The 19,419-nt window shown below is 52.1% G+C and overlaps 1 protein-coding gene across 1 annotated transcript in view; it reads left to right on the top strand.

The window, feature by feature from the left end:
- LOC146809359 (uncharacterized) overlaps positions 1–19,419 on the top strand; it is a 133,803-nt gene that overhangs the window by 50,006 nt on the left and 64,378 nt on the right. The gene's annotated exons all lie outside the window — the stretch shown is intronic.

Here is a 19,419-nt window from a genome sequence, read left to right on the forward strand (position 1 = left end):
GATCAGGAGGGTAGCATCCAAGACTATTTCACGCGCAACTCGGGGACGGCGTCCTCTAGGTTGGTGGAATGGGATGCGTTTAAGGTGGTGGCCCGGGGAGAGTGCCTGCGGCAAATAACGGGTGTTAGACGCGTGTTGGAACAGGCCCTCACCACCGCGGAACACCGCCTGGCGACCCTCACCAAGCGGGATGCTACGTCCGAAGAGGAGACGCGGCGTATAGCAGAAGCCAAAACAGCCTATCACTCGGCCTCCGCGGATCTGCGAAGGTGCAACTTCCGATCATATGCTACCCGGATGCATAACGAGAGGGACAAGACGGGCACTCTACTGGCGTGGTTAGCCAGGCAAGACACGGAAGTCAAACCCATTACCGAGATGCTGGACCCTAGTGCACTCCCAGGCGGAGATTCTGGGGGCCTTCCGCGACTACTATGCCGAGACGTATAGCGACCCCACTTCTACCCCGCAGGATGTAGTGGATCGCTTTCTCGATCCTTTACCTCTCCCAACAATCACGAGAACAGAGCAAGAGGCCCTAGATACCATACTAGTCTCGGCGGATGTGACGCGGGCCCTGCGTGCCCTGGCCCGCAATAAAGCTCCGGGGCTGGATGGGTTCCCCCTAGAATATTACACAACATTTTCAGTGCACCTAGTCCCTCGGTTAGTGGAGGTGTTTGCGGCGGCGCTGAAGAAAGGAGAACTGCCGAAATCCATGCGAGAATCCGTAATCGTGACATTCCTGAAACCACATAGGGACCCACAACGAATGGCCTCCTACCGTCCGATATCGCTATTGTCTGCCGATTGTAAACTCTTCGGGAAGACCTTGGCGGATAGATATGTCCAAATTATACGCTCTCTGGTTCACCCGGACCAGTGCGGATTTATACCAGGCAGATGTACGTCCCAGAACATACGTCGAGTCTTCCACATTCAGGATCAGGTACAGGGGATATACCCTCGAGCGGCCTGTCTCATCTTAGACCTCGAGAAGGCCTTCGATTCCCTCACATGGCAGTTTCTGTTCTCGGTGCTGCAGCGAGTAGGCATAGGGCCCACCCTCCTCGCCTATACGCGCTTATTGTACACCGGACTGACCTCGCGGGTGCGCCTAGGCCGATGCATATCGACGGAGTTTGCGGTTCAGAGAGGCACGCGACAGGGCTGCCCGCTATCCCCTCTGCTTTTTGCCCTGGCGGTGGAACCTCTGGCTGTGCGGCTCCGGCGGGAGGGAGAGGGCTGGGGCATCCCGATAGCAGGCACGGTGCATAGTGTTTCCTTATACGCAGATGACCTACTGATCTATGTGCGGGACATTGCGGATGATCTGACACCCCTCTGGGAAACCTTGCAGGAATTTACCATGGCCTCAGGACTACGAGTAAATTGGGATAAATCCACAATTTATCCGCTGCATCCGGGACTACCTCCACAGGTGGTTCACATAGGAACCCAGCGAGTACCCTGGAGCGCGGAGGCCCCCCGGTACCTTGGTATTCGTCTCTACCACTCCACCGCAGATACGTTCGAGGGTAATCATTGCAGGGCTCTAGCGAGCATTAGGGCTTCGGTCGGATTTTGGAAGAGCCTCCCATTGGCTCCCATTGGGAGAGTGGCATTGGCCAAAATGATCATGGTTCCGAGATTGCTGTACTTTTTTACCAACCTACCCGTAATCCCGCCCAGGACCTTTTTCCGGGACCTAGACTCCCTTCTTAGTGCGCTCATCTGGGGGTCCAACAGACACAGAATAGCCCTGACAAAACTACAACTGCCCACCACGCAGGGTGGCTTGGGAGCCCCATCATTCGAAGCCTACTTCTTAGCAGCACAACTGCAATGGCTGTCTCATTGGACAGCAGACAGGTACACTGTGGAAACTCATACCATCGCGGGACGGGTATCGGTTCCGGAGATCCGTCGCTTGCTCCTCCCTGGCACACGCCCAAAGCCCACGTACCCCTTACAGGTGTTGGTCGCACGTAAGTGCATGCTGCGGATACACCGCATGTCCCCGGGGACCCCGTTGTACTCCCCTTTACTCACTCTAGTAGGATGGCCCAATCGGGAACACTACTACACGAATAGCGCGCTTCGCACATGGACGGGATGTGACTTAACAGAGGCAGCGTCCCTTTTCGAGGACGGGCAACTAAGACCGTTCCTTAGTTTGGTGGAGGAATACGGACTTCCCCCAGGGCAGTTGCTGCTCCACCGCCAACTCCTAGACAGCTACCGGCCACATCAGGACCTAAGTAGCGGGGAACCACACCCACACCCAGTGCTACACACGATCCTACATATGGGAGCAGGACGCCATTTAACTACGTGGCTTTACAAAGCCATACGGGAATTGGCTAATAAACCATTGGCGACCCTCCGGGCCACCTGGGAGGCAGAAATCGGGCGGGTGCTTCATGACGGGGAGTGGGAGAAGGCTTTGAGATACCCTAAGAAAGTCTCCAGAAACGCACGATTTAAAAACATCCAATATTATATCCTACACAGGGCATATCTCACACCTGCACGCCTCCAACGATTCTACCCTGACACTCAGTTCCTATGCCCCAGATGTCAAGAACAAAACGCAGACTTTCGACATATGTTCTGGAGCTGCTCCGTCATTCAAATCTTCTGGCATCACATTCACACCGCTTTGGGTACCCTCACTGGGCTAACCTGCATGAACACTTGGGAGGCCAGCGCCATAGGCATCTTTCGCATCAGTAAGCAACACAGGGTGCAGACTCGCTTCCTCTCCTTAGCGGTGCTCTTGGCCAAACGCAGCATAGCCATGCATTGGCGTTCCCCCATCGGCCCTCCGGTGGCAGCGTGGGTGGGAGCTACACTCAAATGGGCGGCGGCGGAGGAGGAGACATTACGGGAGGAGGAGGTGAAAGAGACCCGCAAGCACCCTATATCAATGGAATGGGCCATGTTACTATACCAGTTTAGGCAGCTCTCCCCGGGGGCGGACCCGCCAGATGACGCATCTACACAACTAATCCGGAATACACAATCACAGGCTCTGCCCACCTGAACCCGTAGGCTCCCAGCCGTGCGAGACCTTGATGGACCCTAGCTCCAGGCGCACTATTACGATTTTCGGTCGCAACGACCAGGATAGGCACACATGGTATTAGAGGTACCTCACCATCACGACGCTGCATTCCCCCCCTAGTGCAATTGGATATATTCTCCCATATTCCTCCCCTAGTTTACACCTCTGTTGAACCCCAGTTCCTTTGCCATATATGGAACCCGAGATTGTAGGCTGTGAACGTCACGATGATTGTATACACTGTTTAGGCCTCTTGGTAACGAATCATCAATCAATACAATTGTTGAGTAACCTTACAGGATGTATGATCGGATACGACCACTTGAAGAATATGTATGATGTACAATATATGAAATGTGAAAATGGCAATAAAAATAAGTTAAAAAAAAAAAAAAAAACTAGGTACGGACTGAGCGGGTCCGAATGGGATAGCAGCACAAGCGCTGCAGCCAAAGAGCTCCAAGGCAGGAAAGGGTTCCGAATACAACTGGCTACGAGCGGTCCAGGTCGGAAGGGTTTTGGCAGCAAACACGATGCAGACAAAGAGTTCTCCGGCAGGCACACAGCTCGATGCACAGCTGTGAGGAGGCGTGGTCCATCCAAAACGGAGGGATTGTCAAGCTTCGAGGAGAGGGAGAGAGACGCTTATATCTCCGCCTCCAATGTCAGGTGAGCACCGCAAGCACACACCCCCTCCTACCCTTCCCACAGGATGCTAGGAAATGTAGTGCAATTAAGTACCCACTGTTCCCAGCGCGGGGGCTATCGTGTAACAGTTCCCCCCTGCAAAGACCTCCCCACTGGTCTGGGTTTGCTGGGATTCAGGGCGTGAAATCTTCTTACAAGAGAAGGGGCATGTACTTGAGCAGCTGGCTCCCATGTTCTGTCATCAGGGCTATAGCCCACCCAATCCACTAAATATTGCAGTTTACCTTGCACCCGTCTAGAATCTACAATGCGCCTGACTTCAAACTCTTCTTCTCCGTCAATGAGTAGTGGAGGGGGTGGGGGTTCCGAACAAGATGGTGTTACATACGGTTTTAATAGAGAAGTATGGAACACAGGGTAAATCTTCATTTCCTCGGGGAGGGTTAACTTTATGGCCACAGGGTTGATTACTTGTTTTACCCTATAAGGCCCTGTATATCTGGGTTGTAGTTTGCGAGGTCCCGGCAGTCGCAAGTGTTTAGTGGCTAACCAAACTTGGTCGCCTTCTTAATACTCGGGAGCGGGTCTTCTCAGTGTGTCTGCATGTTTTTTCATCCTATCTTTAGCCTCAGTGAGTGCATGTATCGCTTGTTCCCATATCTGTGTGAGTAAGGCATGATGTTCAGCAACAGCAGGGAATTGTGCTACAGAAAGGGGCAGAGACAAAGGTAAAAATGTAGGATGATATCCATAGGAAAAATAAAAGGGAGACACCTTGGTAGCCGAGTGATCAGTGTTATTGTAGGCAAATTCCGCCAACGGCAGAGCCAGTATCCACTCTCCTGTAACAGTACTCAACAGACACCTTAAAAACTGTTCCAGGGTCTGATTTGTGCGTTCTGTTTGCCCATCTGTTTGCGGGTGATATGCAGAGGATAGGCGATGGTCTAAATGTAGAGCATTGCAGATTCCCTGCCAGAATTTTGAAATGAATTGGGGGCCTCTATCGGAAACAATCACTGAAGGCAGTCCATGCAAACGTACTACATTCATGATAAATACTTCTATGAGTTCCTTGGCTGAGGGGAGTTTTTTGAGCGGTACAAAATAGGCCATCTTTGTTAGCATGTCTACAACCACGAGTATGGCTGTGTACCCTTGCGATCGAGGTAGATCTGTTATAAAATCCATACTAATGGATGACCAAGGTCTTGAGGGAACTGGTAGAGGGTGCAACAACCCCGCGGGAGCGCATCTAAGGGCTTTCTGTCGAGCGCAAACGGGACAAGCCTTCACGTACTCCTGGATACACAACGACATGTTGGGCCACCAAAACCATCGTTTACACAATTGTAAAGTCTTTTCCCCCCCAGGATGTCCCACAAGAGGTAGAGCATGACACCACGGGATGATTTCCTTCTGTAACTCCCTAGAAGGAATATACAACAACCCTCCATGATAGAATAGAGAGTGTGTGATTGTGTTCACAGGGTCTTGTAACCATTCGTCTTGACTAAGGGCAGTGTAGGCGGCTAGTAATCTTTCGATAAAAGGGGTAATAGGTTCCTCCTTTGTTTCCCCCGCTGCCACAATTTTATGAGTTGGTATCAAAGGCACCGGCTCTTCTATGATGTGTCTTGCTTCCTTGCCTAATCGGGACAAGGCATCTGCTCTGCTGTGTTGTGCCCCGGGCCTGAAAGTTATGACAAAATCATACTCACAAAAGAAAGCCACCCATCGCATCTGGCGAGGGGTGAGTGCCTTTGCTGATCTAAAAAACTGCAGGTTCTTGTGATCTGAATATATCGTGATGACATGTGGAAAACCCAATAAATAGTGTCTCCACTCTTGGAATGCCAATTTAATCGCGAGGAGTTCTCTCTCTCCGATTGTGTAATTTTGTTCTGCGGGAGCAAGGGTCTTTGAAAAATAAGCTACAGGATGAAGTGTTCCTGTCCCCAGGTCTCTCTGCAGAAGGACCCCACCCACCGCATACTGAGACGCATCAGCTTCCAGATAATAGGGCTGTGTTTCGTCTGCATGTCGCAAAATCGGAGCTGACACGAATTTGCTTTTTAAATATTGGAACGAGTCTTCTGCTTTGTCGTCCCACTGGAATACCACCCCCTTTTTTAAGAGCCTGGTGATGGGCGTGATGAGGTCTGAGAAGTGGTCTATGAAACGCCTGTAGAAATTGGCGAAGCCAAGGAAGGATTGTATGTCCTTGATGGAGGTGGGACTGGCCCACTGTGTGATGGCCGACACTTTCTTCGGGTCCATAGTAATGCCCTCAGGGGAAATCACAAACCCTAGAAAATCAACCTTTTCTACGTGAAAGAGACACTTCTCCAGTTTAGCAAAAAGATGGTTGTCCATGAGTATCTGGAGAATCTTCTTCACGTGGGAGACGTGTTCTTGCCTGTTCTGGGAATACACTAAAATATCGTCTATATATACGATGACGCACACATCAAGGTATTCTCTCAGTATTTCATTGATGAAAAATTGAAACGCTGCTGGAGCGTTACATAGGCCAAACCGCATCACGCAGTACTCATAGAGGCCAAACTTTGTGCGGAAAGCCGTCTTCCATTCATCTCCCTCTTTCACTCGAATGAGATGATAAGCTCCCCATAGATCGAGTTTAGTGAACACCTTAGCTTTACGGACTTGGTCCAGAAGGCCTGGAATGAGAGGGAGAGGATACTTGTTCTTTATAGTGACCTTGTTCAATGCTCTGTAATCCAGGCAGGCACGTAAACCCCCTTCCCTCTTGGGTATAAAAAAAAGAGGGGAAGAGACTGGCGAGGTCGAGTGCCGGATAAAACCCTTTTTTAACATGTCTTCAAGGTATTCCTGTAGGTACTTGCTTTCGGGTTCAGTCAAGGCATAGATTCTACTTACTGGTAAGACTGCGCCAGGGATTAAGTCAATCCGACAGTCAAACGATCTATGAGGAGGAAGAGCCACCGCCTTTATCTCGTCAAAGACCGCAGCATATTCTTGGTATTCCGCCGGTAAGACGGTGCTAAGGGACTCCGCGAGGGCACAAGTAACAGAGGTAGTGGTAGGTGTGGCATTTTGGTAACAGTTTTGCAAACAATAGGGAGACCGAAGAGTCACCCTACGTGTCACCCAATCAATATACGGATTATGTTTCTGAAGCCATGGCACGCCTACGATTGCCCCAAAATTCGGCGCGGCAATCAAATCAAACTGGACCGTTTCGGTATGTCCGTTATCACATACCACTACCATGGCAGGGGTTTGGTAGGTGATTCTACCTGACGATAGCTCGGTCCCATCTACTGCCCTCACTGTCTCAGGCTGAGTCTTGGGTATGAATCGTATTCCTAAAGTTTTGGCTAAAGTAAGGTCGAGGAAGTTACCCGTCGCCCCAGAGTCTAACATGAGAGACAGCTTGGTCGTATCGGTATCAGACAGAAACAATATAACCGATAAGGTTAAGTGCTTAGGTGTCATAGAGGAAGTATTCGCCAGATATTTCGAGACCACTGTGGTTGAAGGACTTGAAGAACGGATCTCTTGTTTCTCCAAGTCAACTAGTTTTCTGCCTGCACTGATAATCTTGTCTTGCCCCCAGCAGGTCTACCACCAGTCTTTGGTCTAACAGAGCACTCTCGGGCATAATGACCCCCTTTACCACAGTATAAGCACAGATCAAGTTTTCTGCGCTTCTCTTTCTCCTCTTTACTGAGAGGACCTCGGATTCCCCCTATCTGCATAGGTTCAGTTCCATCTTTTTGCTCCTTTCTCTCACTACGCGTCACCAATAAGCGAGGAAAAGCACCCTTCGTACGTTCTCCCTTTCTCTCATTAAGCCGGTGGTCCATCTTAACCACCAGATCGATAAACGAAGCACAATCTTCTGGTGGGTCCACTATTTGTGAGAGTATATCCTTCAAGTCGTCACGCAGTCCTCGATAGAATAAAGAAGTGCGTTTTTCTTCGGGCCAATGCGTCTCCGCCACCAGCCGATTGAAGGTGGTGATGTAAGTTACCAGGTCAGTGGAGCCTTGTTTCAGCCCTAATAACTCGTTATCGCTAGCCTGCATGTAGGCGTGCCGAGCAAAAAGATTTTTCATGCGTTCCTTAAATCGGGCCAGATCATACAGAATGGGGTCATCGTTTTCTATTAATGGAACCGCCCATAAGGCAGCATTGCCAGATAAATAAGAGATGATGAATGCTACTTTTGCAGCGTCGTCAGGGAAGGAGGCTGCGCGACACAAAAACTGCAAATGGCATTGATTCATGAACACTGAGTATTTCAGACTGTCTCCAGAGAACCTCTCAGGCATTGCCAGAGGGGTTTGAGGAGGAGTAAGTACCGTAACGTTCACCGGTGCGGGTTGAACCCCTACAGGGGCATCTGCCACCGGAGAAGGCATCTGAAAACGAGCCGGTTGTATATACGTCTTTTTTGTTTTAACAGACCCATCTGAAGGACTGACATTGGACTTGTTTTGAGTCTTGATAGTGTTTAACTCCAAGTGTAATAGGATGTTCTCATCCTTCACCGCTTGAAGCTCTTGTTGTAGGTTTTGAACTACTTCGGCTAACTGTGACATTGTGACTACCTGGTGGGGGTCTGCCATAGCTTCTGCTCCGCATATTATATCCTTATCCATCTTCGCCCGGGGGTTGGGAAAGACGTGGGCTTGACAATCTGTCAGGACACGAATTCCAGTAAAAGGATACAAAACCTTGGGGGCGAAGATATGTCTCCTCTCTCCCCTCAGGGCACGACCAGATTCGAAAACAATCTCGACCTCTGACCTGCTGCCCCACTGGGAGGTAGGAGATAGCATAGGACCACCAGACTTCAAGGAAGGGACGGCTGGATATGATTGTGTGTCAGGTAAGCGTGTTCCAGGCTGAGATGTCAGGAGACTGATTCCCTACAGAGAGAGAGAGAGGGTAAGGGACATGATAAGTAAAGCTCCCCTTCTATTCTTCCCCACCCGCCCACCTAATCCTGCTAAATCCGCTCCCCTTCTACTCCCCTTCCCAGGAGGTGTGTTCTTACGGACTCACCAGTTCAGTAATCAGGAAGAGGCGTCTCAATAACGTAGCAGGTGGTAGAAACGTAGTTCTTAGTAGAGTAGAACACCTTTAGATGTGACTTGATGTTCCACTGTTCGGGATGGTCGGGATATCCAACACGTTCACCTGGAGAGACTCTACACGGCAACACTGCAGAGTTCCAGCCGCGAGGTAAGAAATCACACAGGAGTAGGATCCGGGTTAGCAGTGCAGGGAAAGTCCGGTCCGGCGGGGGAATGGAAGCGGGAAGCGTCCGATTCTGACAGCGTTAAGCCTGAGGCAGGGGTTGGGTCTATGGCGGTGTAGAGGAGAGGCAGCCAATGGGGACGAGGCAAAACGCGTACTGGAAATCAGAGGGAAAACGGATCCGCGAAAGCAAAATGAAGGCGTTTCTCTGCTGCCCAAAACGCCTATCCGGTGGTACGAATCTGCTGTGAGCGAGGGGTATCAAAATAGTCAGGCAAAGATCCGGGTTCAACTAGGTACGGACTGAGTGGGTCCGAATGGGATAGCAGCACAAGCGCTGCAGCCAAAGAGCTCCAAGGCAGGAAAGGGTTCCGAATACAACTGGCTACGAGCAGTCCAGGTCGGAAGGGTTTTGGCAGCAAACACGATGCAGACGAAGAGTTCTCCGGCAGGCACACAGTTCGATGCACAGCTGTGAGGAGGCGTGGTCCATCCAAAACGGAGGGATTGTCAAGCTTCGAGGAGAGGGAGAGAGACGCTTATATCTCCGCCTCCAATGTCAGGTGAGCACCGCAAGCACACACCCCCTCCTACCCTTCCCACAGGATTCTAGGAAATGTAGTGCAATTAAGTACCCACTGTTCCCAACGCGGGGGCTATCGTGTAACAGTTTCACAATGTAATCATACCCATTGCTAACACGACTCCTAAAGCCGCACACTCAAGTTGAACTTTGATGCATAAATTACTTTATGGAACCATTCTTTTTATTATCAAGTGATCCAAGATAACAATACACAGCTATAAGTCTACAACCTCTCGGCCGGCAGTATAAAGCATGAAGTAATTGGCAAGACAACACAGCTTCTTTGCCACTGACCGCGGCCCCCGCAGGGGGCCACTAGAGCGGTCGGCGCCCTAGTGTCGCCTGGGCACCGGTCACCCCTCCCTGCCTCCCACTCCCGGGGGGGCAGGGTCTCCGGCCGGTGTCCCCCTCCTCTTTCCTGCCCGGAAGTGACGCGACGGGCGTCACTTCCGGGGCTCCTCTGGGCCGCCGGGCAGGAAAGAGGAGGGGGACACCGGCTGGAGTCCCTGCCCCCCCGGGAGGGGGAAGCGGGGAGGGGTGACCGGTGCCCAGGCGACACTAGGGCGCTGACCGCTCTAGTGGCCCCCTGCGGGGGCCGCGGTCAGCGGCACGTACCGTGTAACAATGAAACTAAAGGGGCCAGTCGCCATGGGAGGTGACAAATGAAGAGGAGGCGGTACTAAGGAGGGACTAACAAGCCCATTTACAAATCATAAGCCAGCATTTAGGACAGACAATGACACAAGCCAATAGCAAATATATGCGAGGGTGGACAGGGCTTCTATTCGCTACTCCACCACAACAAGTCTCGCAGAGCAGCGCATGTGCGCTGGCTCTAGGCTCGACCTAAAAAGGAGAAATAAAAGTATTTATCCTCATATCGCCACTCCTACGCCTCCCTGTGGATGCTAGGATTTGACGCATTCCCAGGTTTACGATTCCTCATAAGTCTGTGACTGCTTCAGATTCCATGGGTATTGTGTGGGAGCACTCACAGCCACACTCATGAAATGCCCCTTTCATGCACTGTTCTGCGTGAAAGGGCCACATATTTACAAGGCCATGAAAAACCACATAAAGTGGCTTTGCGTGGCCTTGTAAATATGCTGCAGCACATTGCGCCACCAGAGCATACAAAAAGTGCCACTCCAGCAGCGCAAAAGTGCTGCTAGGGCTTCGTAAATGAGGCCCTAAGCTCGGATTCTCTGGTGGAATTTGTGATCTGATTTTAATATTTTCAGTGTGGACAATAGAAATTGTTCGCTGATTAAATTTGATATTGTATCATTAGTTAGTGAAGAGCCAGGTCTTAATTTACTTCCTGAAGTTCATTTGCTCTTGGATGCTTCTTGCCTTTGCTAGATAGGAGTTCCATAATTGTATGGAGAAGGAGGTCCCACTAATATATTTCCTCTTTGTTTCTAACACATTACGCCGTGTCAATGTTGTGGGCTGACCCCTGAGTCTCTCTCAACTTTTTCTGTTTGGTGACGGTCCTGGTTTGTCTCTCTCTGTGGAGTTCTATTGGCCTGTCTCTGTGCTGTGTGTGCTGGCCCCTGGGTTTCTCTCACTGTGTTTTAGACCCTCTTTGTATGGTGACGGTCCTGATTTGCCTTTGTCTGTGGTGCTCTATTGGCCTGTGTGTATGTGCTGGTCCCTAGGTCTCTCTCGCGTTGTGTTAGGCCCTCTTTGTATGGTTACGGTCCTGGTTTGCCTTTCTCTGTGGTGTTCTATTGGCCTGTGTCTGTGCTGTGTGTGCTGGTCCCTGGGTCTCTCTCACGGTGTGTTAGACACTCTTTGTATGGTGACGGTCCTGGTTTGCCTCTCTCTGTGATGTTCTATTGGCCTGTGTCTATGATGTGTGTGCTGGTCCCTGGGTCTCTCTCGTGGTGTGTTAGACCCTCGCTGTATGTCGACGGTCCTGGTTTGCCTTTCTCTGTGGTGTTCTATTGGCCTGTGTCTATGATGTGTGTGCTGGTCCCTGGGTCTCTTTCACGGTGTGTTAGACCCTCTGTGTATGGTGACGATCCTGGTTTGTCTCTCTCTGTGGTGTTCTATTGGCCTGTGTCTATGATGTGTGTGCTGGTCCCTGGGTCTCTCTCACGGTGTGTTAGACCCTCTGTGTATGGTGACGATCCTGGTTTGTCTCTCTCTGTGGTGTTCTATTGGCCTGTGTATATGATGTGTGTGCTGGTCCCTGGGTCTCTCTCACGGTGTGTTAGACCCTCTGTGTATGGTGACGGTCCTGGTTTGCCTCTCTCTGTGATGTTCTATTGGCCTGTGTATATGATGTGTGTGCTGGTCCCTGGGTCTCTCTCACGGTGTGTTAGACCCTCTTTGTATGGTGACGGTCCTGGTTTGCCTCTCTCTGTGATGTTCTATTGGCCTGTGTCTATGATGTGTGTGCTGGTCCCTAGGTCTCTTTCATGGTGTGTTAGACCTTCTTTGTATAGTGACGGTCCTGGTTTGTCTCCATCTGTGGTGTTCTATTGGCCGTGTCTGTGCTGTGTGTGCTGGCCCCTGGGTCTCTCTCACGGTGTGTTAGACCCTCTCTGTATGGTGATGGTCCTGGCCTTTGACCCTGTCCTCAGGTAGGTCACCCCAGCCGCCACACGGTCCTCCTGTGACGCTGCCCCCGCAATCTGCTGTCGCCTTGCCCCTGCCGCTGCCTGTTGTTGCGTGAGTCTCCTCTGGTCTTGCCCCTCGTTTTTCACATGTTGCCTTGGCATTTGTTTTTTGTATTTTTGTACTCCCCACTTGACATCTGCTGTGCCCTTCTGTGCCCCCTTCCCCCGTATTGCCTCTGTGTCCTTCTCCCGTTTTTTTCCCCGGTTTCCTTCTGTTTCCCCGGTTTCACTTGTTGCCTTTGGATTTTGTTTCTGTATATTGTACTCTCCATCTGACATCTGCTGTGCCCTTTTGTTCCCCCTTTCCCCCCTTTTTGCCTTCTGTGCCCCCTTTCCCCCGTATTACCTTCTGTGTCCTCTCCCCGCTTTTCCCCGATTTCCCTCTGTGCCACCTTTCCCACCGCTGCGTCTCTGCGGCCCTGCCCCCGCTGTTCCCATTCGCCGCCCCGCTCCCGCCTCCCAGCTGCTCCTCCCTCCCACAGCCCCTCATATGGAGGCCGCGCGGCGGTGAAGGGAGCGACCTTTGACCCTGTCCTCAGGTAGGTCGCCCCCCAGCCGCCACACGGTCCTCCTGTGACGCTGCCCCTGCAATCTGCTGTCACCTTGCCCCTGCCGCTGCCTGTTGTAGCGTGAGTCTCCTCTGGTCTTGCCCCTCGTTTTTCACTTGTTGCCTTGGATTTTGTTTTTTGTATTTTTGTACTCCCCACTTGACATCTGCTGTGCCCTTCTGTGCCCCTTTCCCCCGTATTGCCTCTGTGTCCTTCTCCCGTTTTTTTCCCCGGTTTCCTTCTGTTTCCCTGGTTTCACTTGTTGCCTTTGGATTTTGTTTCTGTATATTGTACTCTCCATCTGACATCTGCTGTGCCCTTTTGTACCCCCTTTCCCCCCTTTTTGCCTTCTGTGCCCCCTTTACCCCGTATTGCCTTCTGTGTCCTCTCCCCGCTTTTCCCTGGTTTCCCTCTGTGCCCCCTTTCCCGCCGTTGCGTCCCTGCGGCCCCGCCCCCCGCTGTTCCCATTCGCCGCCCCACTCCCGCCTCCCAGCCGCTCCTCCCTCCCACAGCCCCTCGTATGGAGGCCGCGCGGCGGTGAAGGGAGCGACCTTTGACCCTGTCCTCAGGTAGGTCACCCCCCAGCCGCCACACGGTCCTCCTGTGACGCTGCCCCGCAATCTGCTGTCGCCTTGCCCCTGCCGCTGCCTGTTGTTGCGTGAGTCTCCTCTGGTCTTGCCCCTCGTTTTTCACTTGTTGCCTTGGATTTTGTTTTTTGTATTTTTGTACTCCCCACTTGACATCTGCTGTGCCCTTCTGTGCCCCCTTCCCCCGTATTGCCTCTGTGTCCTTCTCCCGTTTTTTTCCCCAGTTTCCTTCTGTTTCCCCGGTTTCACTTGTTGCCTTTGGATTTTGTTTCTGTATATTGTACTCCCCATCTGACATTTGCTGTGTCCTTTTGTACCCCCTTTCCCCCCTTTTTGCCTTCTGTGTCCCCTTTCCCCCATATTGCCTTCTGTGTCCTCTTCCCGCTTTTCCCCGGTGTCCCTCTGTGCCACCTTTCCTGCTGCTGCGTCCCTGCGGCCCCACCCCCCGCTGTTCCCATTCGCTGCCCTGCTCCCGCCTCCCAGCTGCTCCTCCCTCCCACAGCCCCTCATATGGAGGCCGCACAGCAGCTGCGTGCAGAGGGCGCGCCGCTGGCACGCCGCTGGCACGCCAAAGGCATGCCCGTCTGCGCCCGTCCCCGCCTGGACCACGCTCAGCGCCAGAACCCCTGGCCCCCACAGGAGCCAGGGCACACGACTGAGATACGACACCGCCACCCTCAACGCACTCAACACCGCACGCTCACCCGCCTGCTACCGAACCACCCCGAAACGAACCCACGGACCCTTCGCCTGCCAAACCTGCAAATTCACATGCCTCCGAACCTGCACCCCGCCCACTGAACAAAGTAACAACAACAACAACCTCAAGTGCCTCCTCCTCAACGCCCGCTCCGTCCACAAACACGCCATCGAACTCTGGGACCTCCTCGATACTACAGCATCTGACGTCGCCTTCCTCACGGAAACCTGGATCAACGCCTCCTCGGCCCCCGACATCGCCATAAGCCATCCCGGACGGCTACAAAATCACCCGGAAGGACCGCGTCAACCAAAACGGAGGAGGAATCGCCATCATCTACAGGAACACCATCAGCGTCACAACCAACGCCGAAGACACAATCTCCGCCGCCGAACACCTACACTTCCAGATCCACACCAACCCCAAGACCACACTCAGAGGAACCCTCATCTACAGACCCCCGGGCCCGTGCACACAATTCAGCAAAACCTTCGCCGACTTCATCAGCCCGCACGCCCTAGCATCACCCAAATACATCCTCCTAGGGGACCTGAACTTCCACCTGGAGAACAACAATGACAGCAACACCACCACCCTGCTCGACAACCTCACCAACCTCGGACTCAAGCAACTGGTGAACACCACCACCAACTACGCCGGCCCCACGCTCGACCCCATCTTCTCCGCAAGCAACCACGTATCCTTCAGCCACACCACCGGACTACACTGGACAGACCACAGCTGCATCCACTTCACTTTCAAGAAGACTACATCCAACCACCACATGCAACAGATCCCCCGCAGATGCTGGAGCAAAGTCACCACAGACTAGCTAACCACATCGCTGAGCCAGAACCCACCAGTCGACACCCCTGACACCAACAACGCAGCCCAGAACTTCGCACAATGGATCACCAACTGCACCGACGACCTCGCTCCTCTCAAGAACCCCCCAGGCAAGACCAGCAACAGGAAAACCACATGGTTCACCGACGCCCTCAAAGCCTCAAAGAAATCCTGCCGAACCCTCGAAAAAACCTGGCGCCACGAACGGACAACAGAAAACATGACAGCCCTCAAGAACGCCACTCGCGAACACCACCAGCTGATCCGCACCACCAAAAGGACACCGTTCAAAGACCGGCTGGACAACAACACCCACAACAACAAGGAACTCTTCAACATCATAAAAGAACTCTCCAACCCCAGGGCCAGCAACAACGACATCACACCGTCGCATGACCTCTGCATCTCCCTCGCCACGTTCTTCTACCGCAAGATCGCAGACATACACGACAGCTTCAGCACCCAAACCCCGCCTCCAGCCACCGAACCAACAATCACAGCCACCACCCTCGCCCCTGGACCCCCGTCAGCACTGAAGACACCACCCACGTCATGAGCACCATCCACTCCGGCTCTCCCTCTGACCCATGCCCTCACCACATCTTCAACAAAGCCGACGCCATCATCGCACCCCACCTCCGGAACATCATAAACAACTCCTTCGCGTCAGCCACCTTCCCAGAAAGCTGGAAGCACGCAGAGATCAACGCCCTACTGAAGAAACCCACAGCCGACCCAAAAGACCTCAAGAACTTTCGCCCCATCTCTCTCCTTCCCTTCCCGGCTAAAGTCATCGAGAAGACCGTCAAAAAACAACTGACTGCATTCCTCGAAGCAAACAACTCGCTCAACCCATCCCAGTCCGGATTCCGAGCCAACCATAGCACCGAGACCGCCCTCATCGCAGCCACCGACGACATCAGGACCCTGATGGGCAACGGGGATACAACCGCTCTCATCCTCCTAGACCTTTCGGCCGCCTTCGATACCGTCTGCCACCGCACCCTAATAACCTGCCTCCACAACACTGGGATCCAAGGAAAAGCCCTCCCTTCCGCTCCTCGGCCACCAAGATCATCTGCGGCGTACCCCAAGGCTCTTCGCTCAGCCCAACCCTCTTCAATATCTACATGAGCCCCCTCGCGGCCATCGCTCGCAATCACAACCTCAACATCATCTCCTACGCCGACAACACCCAGCTGATACTCTCCCTCACCAAAGAGCCAGCCACCGCCAAAACCAACCTCCAGGAAGGAATGAGAGACGTCGCGGAATGGATGAAGCTCAGCCGTCTGAAACTAAACTCAGACAAGACGGAGGTCCTCATCCTCGGACAAGCCCCATCCGCCTGTGACGACTCCTGGTGGCCCACGGCGCTGGGCACCGCACCGACACCCACGGACCACGCTCGCAACCTGGGATTCATCCTGGACTCCTCCCTCACGATGACCAAACAAGTCAACGCCATCTCATCTTCATGCTTCAACACCCTGCGCATGCTCTGAAAGATCTTCCGGTGGCACCCCACCGAAACCAGAAAGACAGTCACCCAGGCCCTCGTCACCAGCCGACTGGACTACGGGAACGCCCTGTATGCCGGAACCACAGCCAAACTTCAGAAACGACTTCAGCACATACAGAACGCCTCCGCACGACTCATCCTCGACATCCCTCGCCGCAGCCACATAACACCCCACCTGAGAAACCTGCACTGGCTCCCCGTCAGCAAGAGGATCATGTTCAGGCTCCTCACCCACGCACACAAAGCGCTCCACGACATGGGCCCCAAATACCTCAACAACCGCCTCTCGTTCTACACTCCCACCAGCCAGCTCCGCTCCACCAGCCTCGCCCTCGCCATCGTCCCACGGATCCGCAGAACCACAACCGGAGGAAGATCGTTCTCCTACCTGGCCACCAAGACATGGAACTCCCTCCCCGGACACCTACGACTGACCCAGGACCATCTCACCTTCAGGAAGCACCTCAAGACCTGGCTATTCGAGCAGTAACAGCACCCCCCTCCCTTCAGCGCCTTGAGACCCTCATGGGTTAGTAGCACGCTCTATAAATGTATTGATTGATTGATTGATTGATTGGTTTGTCTCTCTCTGTGGTATTCTATTGGCCTGTGTCTATGATGTGTGTGCTGGTCCCTGGGTCTCTCTCACGGTGTGTTAGACCCTCTGTGTATGGTGATGATCCTGGTTTGTCTCTCTCTGTGGTGTTCTATTGGCCTGTGGCTGTGCTGTGTGTGCTGGCCCCTGGGTCTCTCTCACGGTGTGTTAGACCCTGGCTGTATGGTGAAGATCCTGGTTTGTCTCTCTCTGTGGTGTTCTATTAGCCTGTGTCTGTGCTGTGTGTGCTGGTCTCTGGGTCTCTCTCACGGTGTGTTAGACCCTCTGTGTATGGTGATGATCCTGGTTTGCCTCTCTGTGGTGTTTTATTGACCTGTGTCTGTGCTGTGTGTGCTAATCCTCTGGCTCTCTCTCGCGGTGTGTTAGACCCTCTGTGTATGGCGATGATCCTGGTTTGTCTCTCTCTGTGGTGTTCTATTGGCCTGTGTCTGTGCTGTTGTAGTGGAGATGGAGGTTCAGGTACACACATTGCTATGTTAGTATAAGCGTCTTAGAAGTTAAAACGCCATCTTGCCACTTTTGCTGCTTTTGCACGCAACACTGCTCATAGATGTTATTATATGAAATCTGCTTGCTTGCCTTTTCTTCACATGAGAACGGTCTGTTGTTCACACCCCTAGATGTGCACCGCGACCTTGGTCTGAACATTGTGTGCAGACACAGTCAGGGCCAACAAACAATGTATGCTTTGGAATTCAGGTTGATTGGCCCACGCTCTAGCCATAACACGCACACAGCTGGAAATATATGAAACTCGAGCGCCCTTAATATGGCAGTTTGCATGCATGAGATACGCACTTTGGAGAAGACTTTTTCCAGACACAGAGCAAAGCTGGTTCCCCATTCAAGCCTAGAGACCTTCTATTAGTCTAATAATACTAGCTTATTAGCGAAGGGAGAGTGGTTGTATTCCACTATCATTTGTAACATGATTTCTCCTTCATTTTCTATGGTATTGTAACAATGCTGATGGTTTTATTCTTAATCATTTGTCTGCTTATGTTAGCCAAAGTACTGCATCTTAGGACACGTGGTTTATAAAATAAACATTGTAAACTTTACTGTGTCTCTGATTACTCTTGTTGTGGACTGATATGAGAATAATAACGAACAGGTATTTCTGATTTCCACCATTCCTGAGAGTACTCTAAGTCGCATGTTCTGGGTTGTCTAATCATTGGTAGCTTTGAGATGATACGGAGAGCGAATGAGACACTGATGCTAGTCGGATAGGGGTTCTGAGTACTGAGGTGAGTTTTTGGTACACCGCAATTCACTGAGGTCCTGGTTTCCTGCGCATAGTTCTGTGCATGAGCAGAATCCCTGCAACATGGCGCACCTAACGTTTGGTCTTATGATTTGAGACGCCTTAGTAGTGCTTATATTAGTCCACGACGCCCTCAGTCTTGTTTCCGGATAACGGGAGTGACGGTTTTAAGCTACCTGTTAGTTACTCTACAGGTTCAATCAAGCTTGTCAATTAAAAAGGTTTTTTCTATTTTGAACCCTTGTGCTACTGTTATAATAGATTGTTATTCTTTTCTGTGTCCTTATGTCTGCAGTCGCTATTGCGGCGCATAGCCGTGCACCTCTCTGGCGTCATTTGACGCAGTTCGGGGTGCCGGACGAAGGGATGGCTGTTATTTTTGTGGTGAGTGCTGATGCGTCATATCCCTGCGAGTTGTTTTACTCTTGGGTAACTTTGCCGGCAGTGAATGCGGACGATAGTACATTTCACTCCTATACTCCCACGCAGGTCCCAGCAAATTATACATCATATAGGACGCAGGAGATTCCTATTTCGGCTTGGCAGCATCGTATTTGGTTTAATGGTGCCCTCCCCCACACGGTTACACCGGTTCGTTTGGGCCCTTTGTCCATTCCAGGGGCCAAATGGCTGGTACTGGCCGGATTTACATCTCATCCTCATTATTTAAATGCTACGGTGGATGAGTTACGTTTACTCCATACAGCCCTGATTACAGTACTTCGGGCTTTAGTGCAATATGTTTCACGCAGTGTGCAGGTTGGGGCTCCTGTTGTTGCGGGACAACCAGCTGGGCCGACCGGGATTGTTATTAGTCCCATCATGGTTAATTCGGTAATGGGCAAGCGCCCCCAAAATAAAGACGATTTACCTTATTGGCTTGCTGAGAAATTTGACCAGCTGGAAGCAGTATTTCCGCACTCTACTCCTGTGGAGAAACACAGGATACTCACCATTAGTTTGCAGAAAGACTTAGTCCCAGAAGTGACCGATTGTGAGAACTGGGGTAAGGTTTTTGCAGCGGTCTACTCGGCACCCCATCTATGGCCGTACTTCCTTCCGTGATCAAACGTGTTCAAGATCAACACAGTCCGGAGGCAGCGGTCGAGTTGGGAATGAGACTTGTCGGTGTTTTCGACGTGGTTGTCTCTC

The sequence above is a fragment of the Triturus cristatus genome, chromosome 7 (genome assembly GCF_964204655.1).
Source record: "Triturus cristatus chromosome 7, aTriCri1.1, whole genome shotgun sequence".
NCBI lineage: Eukaryota > Metazoa > Chordata > Amphibia > Caudata > Salamandridae > Triturus > Triturus cristatus.